The sequence below is a fragment of the Nycticebus coucang genome, chromosome 8 (genome assembly GCF_027406575.1).
Source record: "Nycticebus coucang isolate mNycCou1 chromosome 8, mNycCou1.pri, whole genome shotgun sequence".
Lineage (NCBI taxonomy): Eukaryota > Metazoa > Chordata > Mammalia > Primates > Lorisidae > Nycticebus > Nycticebus coucang.
The window spans coordinates 57,076,238-57,089,436 of NC_069787.1; the positions used below are offsets into that span (position 1 = coordinate 57,076,238).

The 13,199-nt window shown below is 38.1% G+C and overlaps 1 protein-coding gene across 10 annotated transcripts in view; it reads right to left on the reverse strand.

The window, feature by feature from the left end:
• The window catches only part of NEK11 (NIMA related kinase 11), a 324,099-nt gene that overhangs the window by 258,264 nt on the left and 52,636 nt on the right, over window positions 1-13,199 (reverse strand). The window lies entirely within an intron of this gene.

The following is a 13,199-nucleotide window of genomic DNA, read 5'->3' on the forward strand; positions in this document are numbered from 1 at the left end:
CAATTCAGGCCCCCAAGTGGGCCTCTCTAGGCTCCTGGAACAATAAAGCCCATTGGAAACCTCAAGGTAAAGCTGATCAGAGAGAGATGTTTGACCACAGAACCAGATGGCATCCTCAATGTGGACAGCTTTCCCAAGATCATGAGTCAAGACTTCTCTCCCCTCCCTCCATGAAACCTATATCCCCTTTCCTGTTTTCTCAGTGTTTCTTTTCTGCTTATACATGGCAAGATAATATGATAAGATTTCATAATCAGTAGCTTTTGCAGGGAACATGAATTTTGTATATGTCATGTTAAATCTAAATCCCTACATGATCATAGAGATAATGTAATTCACCCTGTAAAAAAATTCACTGGTTAAAAAAAAAAAAATCACTGGTATTTTGGTATTTCGAGTGTGCCTATTTGTTCAAATTGCACATCTGGTCTTTTCTATAGGGGTAGGTCTTTTTATTCACATATTTGAAATTCTTATTTAAATCTATCAGTAGGAAGAATATATAGTGAGGGTTTTATAGTTAAATTATGTCCCTGATTGGGTAAGAAAACCAAAAGAAAAATAATTTGGTATCCTGCAGACAAATTATATCCTACCCCCTTAATTGTTATTATTCTCCAACCATGCAATGATTGAATAATGAAGCCTTGATTAAATATTACTAGTGCTTCCTTAGTGGTGACTCCCTGATGCACAATGTATCACATAAGGAACTGATGGGTCTCTCCAGGATATATTTTTATCTGTGAAGGATTTAACAATCAACCATATATGTAGACAACTCCATGTCTCAAAAAGTGGAAAATAAGGGGCCAAAGTGGATGAGAGATTTTAATGGTACCATTGTCACTCCATAACCAATTAGAAACTGGGAATTGGTCTACATCTCTTAATTTGCACAATGAACTAAAGAGGAATTTTTTCAGCAAGCTTAAATCTCTCTAAATGGGTGTCTATTGTAGAATACTCCTTCCCTGGCTTGGCACAAATGTAAATGAGATTATAAATTTGAAATCTGTTTCAAACGTTAGCTACTATGGCTGAGTCTATTGCAAAGGCTATAGTTGTTCAGCAAACTTCTTTAAAATTTCTTGCTGGGTGGCACCTGTGGCTCAAAGGAGTAGGGCGCCAGCCCCATATGCCGGAGGTGGCGGGTTCAAACCCAGCCCCAGCTAAAAACTGGAAAAAAAAAAAAAAAAAAAAATTCTTGCTAACATTGTGTTACATAACAGAATTGCTTTGGGCTACCTGATGGCTGAAAAGAGGAAAGTGTGTACAATAGTCAACTCCTCTTAATGCACTTGGATAAATATGCTTGAGATAGTAGAAATTTGGTTGTAAGAAATCAACAAACAATTGACTTGGTTTAAAACAAGTAGATTCCTTTTCTGACTCATTTTTTGATTTGATTTTAATTGATTTGATTCACAGGGGTTCCTATTAAAAAATACACATTAGTATTAGTATTATCTTCCTGTTAGCCATCATGATAGTCTCCCTGGTGTACTGTATTCTCTTAAGAGTCTGAAATACTTGTGGTCAGCCATCTGTTGTATATCAGATGATCTCACTACTGTTAGAATAATAAAAATACAAACAGTACATAAAAAATCATTCAACTGATCTGATGCTGTGAAACATGAATTCCACTGTGAGAACAGACAAGTTCATTATGATGGTGACTAAGAGTGCCATCAATGCCTAAAGTTTTGGCCAATCTTTCAAAACTGAGAGGCTGACCAAAAGCAGGGAATTGTTAAATTAAATTTGGTCTGAGGCTGCATCCATACCTTGAGTTCCTATGTAGTAAATGACAACCTAATTTAGTATGTGAAAAATTGGAAACCTAATTTAAGAGTATAACAAACAGCTGAGTTTCAGAGAATCCCAAGAGACAAGTATCATCACACCATGCCCAAATAAGGCAGATGCCAAGCTGTAGCTTGTCAGGTAATTTCTCTACTTTGCATCTGTGTCTGGCCCATAAAAGCTTACTGTTCGCCTTGCTGGACAACATGTTCTGAATGTTCTTTGGTTCTAAGTTTTGCCCAATTCATGACTCAAAATAGCATTCCTTCCAGGAATTTATCGCCAAACTGCAATGCCATTTTTTCACTTCCTATTGTCATTTTTAAACTGTTTTAGTTAAAGAAATATGTTCATATCAACTTTTCATATCATATTCTTTATTGTTTTCTTTTTGAGTGAGCAAATTTACATTGTCTGTGAGTGATATTACCATATGGCAGCATACTTCATCGGTGACACTGCTGGTCTGACAATCAACTTCTTACGTTCTCTCCTCCTCCAGAAGAAAAGAAGTAGAAGGAAGAAGCGAGTGGAGTGTATCTGTCCTGCAGTGATATTAAATGTGTGATTTCTGCTAACTAAATAAATACACATTTACACTATTGGAGGCAAAAATAGAATAAGGCCTTTAACAGTAGGCCTCAAGTGAAATGTCAAAAGGAAATAGACAAACTCTTTTGCCCTCTGGGTAGAACTTTAAGAAAAAATGTATCTGTTATTAGTATTAAGTAGGAAGTGTGTTCAATCAAAAGGAAGATAGAATGCTAAAAGATTAATTCAAGAGCCAAGTCTTGTGCTCCTCAACTTACTCTTCTCATGATTTCCATTTTTCATGTTTCTGTCTAAGAAAAACTACTTGTTTTGTATTTACTGTGTTCTTTAATAAATACTCTGCGGATCATTTTCTGAGGATTTAATTAAAGTAGACAAGTCACTTGCAGATGAAGACACAACAAATTATGGTTTGATACAACAAAGAAAGAAATACAGTTTTTTGTGAAGTAGTCTGATTTTAACTCAGCAATATGGAAAACATTTATTACTTTCTTTTCCTAAGCTAACTTCCAAGAAAATATCAAATGTTTTTGATGAAATGTCATACCTCGACTTAAAAAGTTCTTAATATGATATCTGTAAATGCCTTCTGTTTTCTTAGCTTTGTCTTTGCAAAATATTTAATGGTGACTTTTATTGCTAAAACAACTTTAATGAAAAGAGTATTGATTTTAACTTGAAACAGTATTAATGTTTCACTAAGTCTATACTGCTGACCAAAAAAACATTTGCTTTCTTTCACTAAGATCACCACTCAAAAGCTGCAATCAAAGAGTTGATGTTAAGTCTTCATTAACAAAGAGTCGATGTTAAAATTTTGCAAATCTGTAGCCCAGACCGTACCATTTGATAGATTAATGGTATCTCCTCTCTCCTCTATCCCAACAGATTGCCTTTGAAATGCCAAGACCTTACAGAAATGAAGAACAACTTAAATATAGCACTCTAAATTCCATATTTGATTGTCAGTATAAAGTTTTAAATCCTGAAACAATTTGATAAAATTAATCCTTTTATTAAAGTTGGCAATAGAAGTACTTAAACCAGTTTAAAAGACCAAGGGAGAGCATTATCAGAAGAAGCCTGAAACAATTAAACTGCAATGTTAAAAGCATATACAAAGGACTGAATAATCTCATAATTTAAGGTTGGAAAGGTCTTGAAAAATTGATCTGCCCTACTTCTTCATTTTAAAATGAAAAATCTGTCCGTGTTAATTTACTGGGTTGACATCTTGAAATGTACATCTACATTAAATAAGCATCCTTCCAGGGGACTTCAAATTTTAGCATACTTCAGAATTATCTAAGTTACGTCTTTAAAATGCATATTCCTAGACCATATCAATAGAGGCTCTGATTCAATAAATCCAGATAGGGTCCAGGGATCTGTGTTTTTAACAAGCATCCTAAAGTGACTCTAGGACAGATGGCCCAGACCACACTTTGAGAAACAATGCTTGATAATAATATAAATGAGCCATATATTCAATGTTTAGCCCATCAGTGGAAACATTTAGTCCAATTCTAAAGGCAAAAGATGTAGTTAGCAAAGACAAGGTTTAAGAAGAGTCTTTTTTTTTTTTTTTTTTTGCAGTTTTTGGCCAGGGCTGGGTTTGAAACCCCACCTCTGGCATATGGGGCTGGCGCCCTAACCCTTTGAGCCACAGGTGCCACCCTAATAAGAGTCATTTTATAATGCTGTTTTTAAAAGCCTATGACATTATTTAGGAGAATATTAATAAATGGAGGTAAAGCCAGTGGGGGAGGGGATCCTCTGTCATCTTAATGAAGAACCTGAAGATGTTTTCCTAGAATTTTGTAAGTTCAGCCAGGTTCAGTGGCTTGCACCTGTAATTTTAGCATTCTGGGAGGCTAAGGTGGGTGGATCACTTGAGCTCAGCATTTGAACCCAGCCTGAGCAAGAGCAAAACCCTGTCTCTACTAAAAATAGAAAAATTAGCACAGCGTTGTGGCAGGCACCTAAAAAAGTATAGCTACTGGGGAGGCTGAAGCAGGAGGATTGCTTGAGCCCAGGAGTTTGAGGTTGCTGTGAGCTATAATGACACCATAGCTCTCAACCCAGCGGCAACAGAGACTCTGCACCCCCCCCCCAAAAAAAAATTGGCTTGACATTTTCTCCAGTCTTTATGCAATCCATTAGTATGAACTTCCAAGTTCTTTATGAGGAGGAGGGAAGACTCTCATTTTGTTGCCCTGGGTAGTATGGTGGCATGATAGCTCAAAGCAACCTCAAACTCTTGGACTTAAGTAATCCTCTTGCCTCAGCCTCCCAGGTAGCTGAGACTATAGGTACCTGCCACCACACCTAGCTAGGTTTTCTATTTTTAGTAGAGACATCTTGCTCTTGCTTGGGCTGGCCTCAAAATCCTGAGCTCAAGCAATCCACTGGCTTCAGCCTCCCAGAACTCTAGGGTTACAGGCATGAATCACCATGCCAGGCCCATATTATGCTCTTAAAACTAAAATAAGAAATCCAGTTTCTAAATAGTTACTAAAGGATATCATATAATACCATGACATTTATGTCCAATAATATAAATGAACATCCTTCAGTGTAGTTATTATTTTTTTCAAATTATTTTAGAGTTAGTGTTCCTTCCGCTGAGGTAAATACACATAAGTAAGAATAAAAAGAGAACTTACTATCTTAAGAGCAAGCAATGTGAAATAACACTTTCATCTATAAAGCACTGAGTTGTTTTTTTAAAATAAACTACTTGAAGTAAATTACTGTGATTCTATTTTTGAACATTTATATATGTATATAAATTTATAGCCCAACCAAAGCCATCTCCCAAATGTCATAAATCTTACTGGGTTTATGAATTGCTTTCTATTAGTGCATTAGAGCATTTCCTTTAAATGAAACTAGTTTTTTATTTTCAATTATTAAATTTAACAATTTTAAAGTAAAAATCAGTGACTTTACTTTTTTATTCTTTCGTTTAAAAGATGGAAATACTTTATAGTTTAAACAAGGAAAGTAAGTAGGACAAACCAAAAGACTTTAATTTTGATATTTATAAAAATCATGAACAGGGCAGCACCTGTGGCTCAGTGAGTAAGGTGCCAACCCCATATACCGAGGGTGGTGGGTTCAAACCCGGCCCCAGCCAAACTGCAACAAAAAAATAGCCAGGCATTGTGGCAGGAACCGGTAGTCCCAGCTAGTTAGGAGGCTGAGGTAAGAGAATCGCCTAAGCCCAGGAGTTGGAAGATGCTGTGACCTGTGATGCCACGGCACTCTATGGAGGGTGATAAAGTGAGACTCTCTCTCTCAAAAAAAAAAAAAAAAAAGTCATGAACGGATCAGTTTAGGTGTACAAAAATATGAGATGCATTATTCACAGCCTTCCCAAACTAACAAAGTCTAGACTCATAGAACAGGCCCAGGGCAAATTCAAGGAGGTCTATCTACTTCTGTATAGAGCTGCTCAGGAAAACAAGAGGGTCCTAATGGGACCAACCTCTCTGAAGAGGACTTTACCTCTTTGAACAGTGGTTCTCAACCTGTGGCTCACGACCCACAGGAACTGTATTAAAGGGCCGCGGCATTAGGACGGTTGAGAACCACTGTCTTTGAAGCTGATTCTTAGTTCTCTCAATCAGCAGCAATCCCAGCAATGCAAACAGCTGAAGATAGTCCTGATGTGTGGACAATTCCAGCGTGTGGACACCCAATGTGAGCTCCCACAAGGAAGGAAGGATGGTAACCAATTAGGGTTACAATGGTCATACTCCAGGTGTGTCTCTCATCCATAAATAACCAATTTTGGGAGGTGATGACCAAAAACAGAGCTTCATCACTATGAGCAGTGGCTTTGAAAAACAGAAAAGGGTTTGTCTCTAATACTAAACCCAAAATACCCAGCCTCAAGTTCTGCAGAGACCCTCTGAGAGCTACTAAGCCTGGCGGTTGTATGTCAGTGCTAAATTCACTTATAATAACCTACTGACACTGATAAGAGTTTCAAGATTGTAAAATTCAACCCATTTACTTGGTTTATTTAAACACTTTTGCATAACCAAGAAACATAAGAAGAAATTTCAAATTTCCTTGTTTACGGTATAAGCAGATCTTTGGAAAGTGTTGCCTCAAAGTTATTATCAGACCCATGTTAGAATCTGCACATTTCCTCCTTTTGGCCTGAATCTTCATATTGAAGGCTGCATTTCAAAAACTTAGAGCTAAATATTAGCCTCTGTTCTAGAAAATAGTCGGGGGACGGTGGGAAGATAGCAATGAAATAATGAACAATTATATGAATAATAACTTCCATTATTGAGGATCTTTTAGGAGCAAAGCTCTGCAAGTCACTTTTTCAACATTCATGATTTCAAATCCCTATAAAAACCTCATAAAACAAGTGTTGTTACATTCACGTAATTCTCAAGACAAGAAAGAGAGAAATAAGTTGGTCAAGAAAACAAATCCAAGATTTGAACAGATGTGATGCCAAACTCCACATACTTTTCACTATTTGAAACTCTGTCTAGTTTTCTCTTGACAGAAAATAATTAGCATCATCTTTACCTTAAAACTTGTATGTGTGCACAAATTAATACACATGTGAAAGGTGGATCAACAGGGCCCAGAGAGGAGACTGGGAGCAGAAAGGCTCAGGGCAAGTCTACTGAAAGGGACAGAGACCTGCTGGGGCAGGGCTTAGTTGGTGTCCGTGCCTGGGGGGCAGTTAGAGACGCCTTTTATATGGGGATGTAGGGGGTGGGCAAATTCTACAGCTTGCTCAGAGGGCTTTGGTGAGTTAGAGTCCTTTGGTGGGGGAATTTCTTCGGTGGCAGGGGAGGGGGGAGGCTAACTAGGTCTTTTGTATTCTTTGTTTTAGGAGGCAAGGAGGAGGAGAAGTGGGGAAGGTTGGTGTGGGGCCACCACAGGCCCCTCCAACAACACATGTTTCTGTATGCATATGTAATAGAGAAACAGAGATGGGTAAAAGCTGAGAATAAGCCAAGAAAAAGAGCGGCCTTCCCAACACCCCTTGTCCTTGTCCTGCACTACATGAAATTCAACCTTATCCAGTCACCTTATAGTCAGAAAAATATTCCACCTCTCTGAAGTCCTGATCCTTCATCTGTAAAATAAAATTAATAAGCAAGAATTCACTTCTCCTCAAAAATGGACTGGGGCATATTAAGCCTGAAAGAGCCCTAATAGCCAAAGTTGGAATAATGTGAGCAATGAAATATGCCAGTACTGGGCGATAACCTATTTAATTTTTTAAATCCATGAATCCCCACTGATATAAATAATTGAGTAAATACATAATACACAAGTGAAGGAAAGAAAAACAGCTCTTCCTTACAGGAGAATCCCAATAAAGGGGATTCCTTTAGAAAGAATGAGAGAAATATATAATCACAATTATGCAAACAAAGCAGACCCTCCAGAGCAAAAATGGCTGCAGACAACTTCTGCTGAAAAATGCTAAAATCAGTAGGTGAAGGTTTGAGAAGAAATAGATTATTAGCATACTCTTACAGTATCTTACACAAGATATTTATCAATTACAAGAGGAAAAATAGCAACTTTACAGTGGAGAAACTCGGAAGACAGATCCTTAACAAAGTGATCAAAGTTAACATTACCAGTAATAAGATATACCAACATCCTTCAATCCCTGATGTGGCCTTACTGAGACAGATACAGTCTTTTGTAGTAGTCTTGCCCAAAATAGGCAACCTTGCTCTAATCATGAGAAAATTTAGACAAACCCAAACTGAGACATTCTATAAAATAATTTGCCAGTATTCATCAACTGTCAAAATCATTAAAAAAAAAAAAAAAAGCAGGAAAGGGAAACTATCACAGATTAGAGGATACTAAGGGGTGACCTGGGAGACTACAACTCAGTGCAACATAGAATATTGGCTTGGATCTTAGAACAGACAAAAGATATTGGGGTTGAGAACCGGTAAAATAGTAAATCTCTGGTTTTTATAATTGCACCATGATTACAGAAGTTATTAACATTAGGAAATGTGTTTAACTGCAAACATGTTACAATTAAAGATGAACCATTTAGGTTCCTAAATTACATCCCATGCTTTTCTACCTGAGTCTTTTATTACATACTTCCCTGTAACTAAAATGTCCTTGTTCCACTCCACGTGGCTAAATCTTTCTAGTATTTCAAGTTCAAAGATAATGCCAGCCCTACCATTCTCCCTGTGGTCAGAGTAATTTCTCTCTTCTGTTAATTTCCACAGAATTTTAACCACACCCTTCCCATGACATTTTCCACATTCCTCAGTGTATTTTAGCCTTTGATATAAATGACTCATTAATCCTACCAAACAAGTTCATTAAATATTATATTACCTATGTTACCCTACACTATGTCTGTAGTTGTATCTGACACAGAGCTGGGGCTTGGTAATGGATTTTGGAAAGACCCTTGATTACTACTGCCTTTGTGAACTTCAAGTTTATTAGTAACCAATAAATAATCCAGAATGGCAATTTATTCATATGCAGTGAGAACTAGACTGCCAACAGTGAGTTCATGTCCATTTAGCTAGCATATTTTTTCCTGTGAGAAGAGGCACACATGGAAAGCTAAAATGGGGTCAGAAGGTTGGCAAGGAGAAAGAGTTGGGTGATTTTCATGAATAATAGCAACAAGCGAAGCAGCTTGATCATGAAAGTACATCCACCACCAGGGTCAGACTACCCTGTTCTCAGGTGTGGGCATCTTCTTTGCTCAGTATTCCACAATCACCAACAAATTTTCCTTTATGGTTCTATTTGTCTGTTTCTACACTAAGCATTCTCTCTTTTTTGAAGTTCTCAGCCCTGGAGAGATTTCAAAAATCCTGATATCTGGGCCATACCCCAAGTCAATTACATCAGACTTTTTGGAGGTGGTCCTCAGGCCTAAGACCTCCAGGTGACTCTAATGTGCAACAAAAGTTGAGAACTAGTTTTCATATGATTTTTGTTTCACTGCATTAATATCACTGAGCATAAAATAGACAAGTCCAACATTTCCTGCTCTTTGTCCTGTTATATGTGCTCTCCACTAGCATCACCTGCCAATAAAGATATGTGAGCTCACCTATCACATTTAAAGCTGGTTACTAATTGTGGCGACTAATTGAAAGCTCAAGTTTCCAGAAATGCCTTACCCTCACCCAAATGGGAGACCTTCCAGCAGCATCTCACAGAACTCCAGTACCTTTTTAGGTGTACCAGCAATATAAGGTAGGAAAAAATAATTCTGATATATTTGACAGGTGGAGAGATTCTATATCTTACCTTTACCATCAGTATTTGAGAGAAATAAGGTGAAGGCAGCTGGAAGCAAGTACTAAAGAATCTGAAAAAGAAAAAAGAGAGAGAGAGAGAAGGAAAGAAAGAGAAAGAAAGAGGGAAGGAAGGAAAAGAGGGAGGGAAGGAAGAAAGGGAGAAAGGGAGGGATGGAGGGGGGAGGGAAAGGAAGGAAGTCCTGAGGGTTAACTTCTTTGTAGTTCAGTACATGGGTCCATGATGTAACAAAAAAAACGAATCAGAAAAAGAACAATTCCACATGTTGAGAGCCTGAGATGGTACATATAATGTTTATGTGCTGAGTATTACATGAAATAAAAATGCTACGAGAGTTGGGAGGGTTGGGGTCAGGAGTGATTGCCAGCCAGGAGATTATGGGAGCCTTAGTTTATGGGAGAATAGCCCTGTTTATTGGAACTTTTGATCCTGGGAAAGGAGGTGGCATTTAAGTTGAGTCCGAGAGGCTAAGTAGGATTTGTGAGGGTAGGAGGAAGGGCATTCTGGAAGGAAGCGAAAATGAAAAGGTGTGGAGCCCTGGAGGATGCCCAGGGAATAGCCAAGTAGTTCCTTTTTCTCCTAGTGTGGAACAGAACAGAAGATGCCAATATTTGACATATTCCTCCAGGGCAGGTGGTCTGGGAACTATTCCCATTAAAGATTTAATTAGATCTTAAACAGAAATTGTGAGAGTTCAGTTGTTTGCTTTTTTACCTTTATAATCGGATGTGATGTGTCCAAATGGTTGAGTAGTAGATGTAGAGGCCTCACATCTATGTATTTCAGTCTTGAAAGGCCCCAAGTTAAATTACAGAAGAGGGAACTTGAACATAAAAAGTTCACCCTTTCAATAGTGATAGCATTTTCCTATAAGGTGGCAAGTTTGGTCATCTGCTATTTCCTATATTATTATTTTACTTTAATAGAAGGAGGATAACACCAGGCCTGTGCAATTTAAGAGTAAATGTGGGTCTGAAGATGAGAAATACGTCTGTTGCTAAGAAAGGAGCAGTCTGTAACCAGGCATTGTGGTGGGCACCTGTAGTCCCAGCTGGAGGCAAGAGAATCACTTAAGCCCAACAGTTTGAGGTTGCTGTGAGCTGTGACACCACGGTACTCTACCGAGAGGGACATACTGAGACTATGTATCAAAAAAGGAAAAAAAAAAAGAAAGGAGCAGTCTGCATATGCCATTCCTCAGGAGTCAGGGAAGTGGCAGCGACAGCTCTGCTAAAAGCAGAGCCCAGGAAGCCCGGCAGCTGTCACCATGGCAACACCCCCTTGTGATAGAACAGCTACCTCAGCCTATGGAAACCACCCATCATTTAAAATATGACGCAGAGAGGACTCAGATTAGATACCATGCAACAAATAATATTTTTATAGAAATGTCCTCAGGACATAATTAGGACAAAAGGGCTGAATTTGAATATAGATTGTGAATTTGATGGGTGATTCTCAAACTTCCTTGTGCTTAGACTCACCTGACTGACTCCTCAAAATGCAAATTGCTGGACTCCACCTCTAGAATTTCTGATTTGGTATGGCTGGGGCAGAGGCCAAGAATTTGTATTTCTAACTAATTCCAAAGGGATATTAATGCTACTGGCCTCAGATCACACTTGAAGAACCACTGGTTTACACATTGTATCAGTGTTCATTTCCTGATTTGATCATTATACTGTGGTTATGTAAGAGAACAAACATCCTTGACCTTAGAAAATACAGTAGTATCTAGGAAGCATCTAGCATTGTAATTTACTCTCAAATGGTTCAGAAGAGACAGAGAGAGATAGAGAAAGAAAGGAGAAAAGTAGTTAGAGAAATAAATAGAATAATTATTTCCAAATGTGGGAAAATGATAGTAATTGGGGAATTTGGATGAAGTGTACATGGGAGTTCACTATATTATTCTTGTAAATGTTCTGGTACTTTAAAATTACATTAAAATTTAAAAATTTTTTAATTAATGCTGGGAAAGAAAGTTATAATAGCATATCATCTAATATGGTAGCCACTAGCTATATTTGGTCATTAAAATTTAAATGAATTAAAATTAAAATGTTAACATCCCGCTCCTCAGTTATACTAGCCATACTTCTAGTGCTAAAGAGCCGTGTGTGACTACTGTGAGCCGTGTGTGACTACTGTGTTAGACAGCACATATATAAACCATTTCAATCAGCACAGAAAGTTCTATTAGATAGTACTGACTACAGTTTCAAATATTATAAGACCTGGAAGGAATCTTTGAAAAATTGATTGTGGCAAAAGCAGCAGTAAAGGTAGCAGTAATATTTGTAAGCAGAGGAGTCAGTTTTTCTAAAATAATATAATTTATTAACAAAAAGGGCTAACAACAAAAGTGATTAAATTATAGCAGGTGCAGCACAGTGTAGCTACATATGCAACTTTCTGTAGTTTTGCATGGATTAGTGACATATTTGCCAGAGCAGCTGTTCACCATTACTGTTCTGTACACACACGTCATCATCTTACTTTCTAACAATTCATTGTATGAAGAAGAAGTAGACATGCAAGCAAGCTGGTTCTTTCCCCAGCCCCTATCCTCCACTTTCCTCCAAGCAGAGCAGGGTCAAGACGTGGATCAGGAAATACCCAGCAAGGCTGAACTGGGGAGGGTGATCTGAAGGGAATAGCCAAGACATAGAATATTTCAAACTCATTCAGATATTTTCATTTGGCTATTGGATTTAATTTGGGTGATACACCAGCTAAGGTATAAAGCAGGAAAGATTGTTTTCTGTTGGTATTCCTATTCTTTTCCTCTTCCTATCTCTTCTGTCTCTGAAATACATGCACCCTCAGGTTGTATCTGGTTGTCAAAAGTTTCTGACCCAAACAGGACTGCCTTCTACTCTAAAGAGTATCTTCTGTCTTCCTAGTATTATTTTTAGGGGCTTCCTCAATACCCAAGTGATAAGCAGTCTAAATTCATCCTACAGTGCGAATAGTATCAAATTCTCCCAAGATGCATTTGACTAACCCTAGCTTCCAGAATATGTTGGGACATACCTTCTGAGTAAGGACATCTTTGGGTATTCTCTACCTGAGCCAGTCCCTGTGACCTCCTCTACCTAACCTCTCAGGAGTGAGCACAAAGACCCTTACTATAGCTATACATTGTCAATTTCCCCTCTTGTACCTTTCCAAGCAGTTTCACACTTACTTGAAGCTCAGTAAAACACACAACTATTACTTGGAGACCACATATAATGGTAGGGAAAATTGCAAATACTTGAAACTCTAAATCACAATTTGATAAATGTAAAGGATTTCTGTGGGGGAAAATAAGGCATATTTCCATTTCCAAATTTCTACTGGAGAAAATAAATCATAGAACTGGAATTCAAAAATCAGAGATGTATCTCTACCCAGGCCCCTTTATGGCATTTAAATGTCCATCTAAGAATTAGACTATTGGGCGGCGCCTGTGGCTCAGTCGGTAAGGCGCCGGCCCCATATACCGAGGGTGGCGGGTTCAAACCCAGCCCCGGCCAAACTGC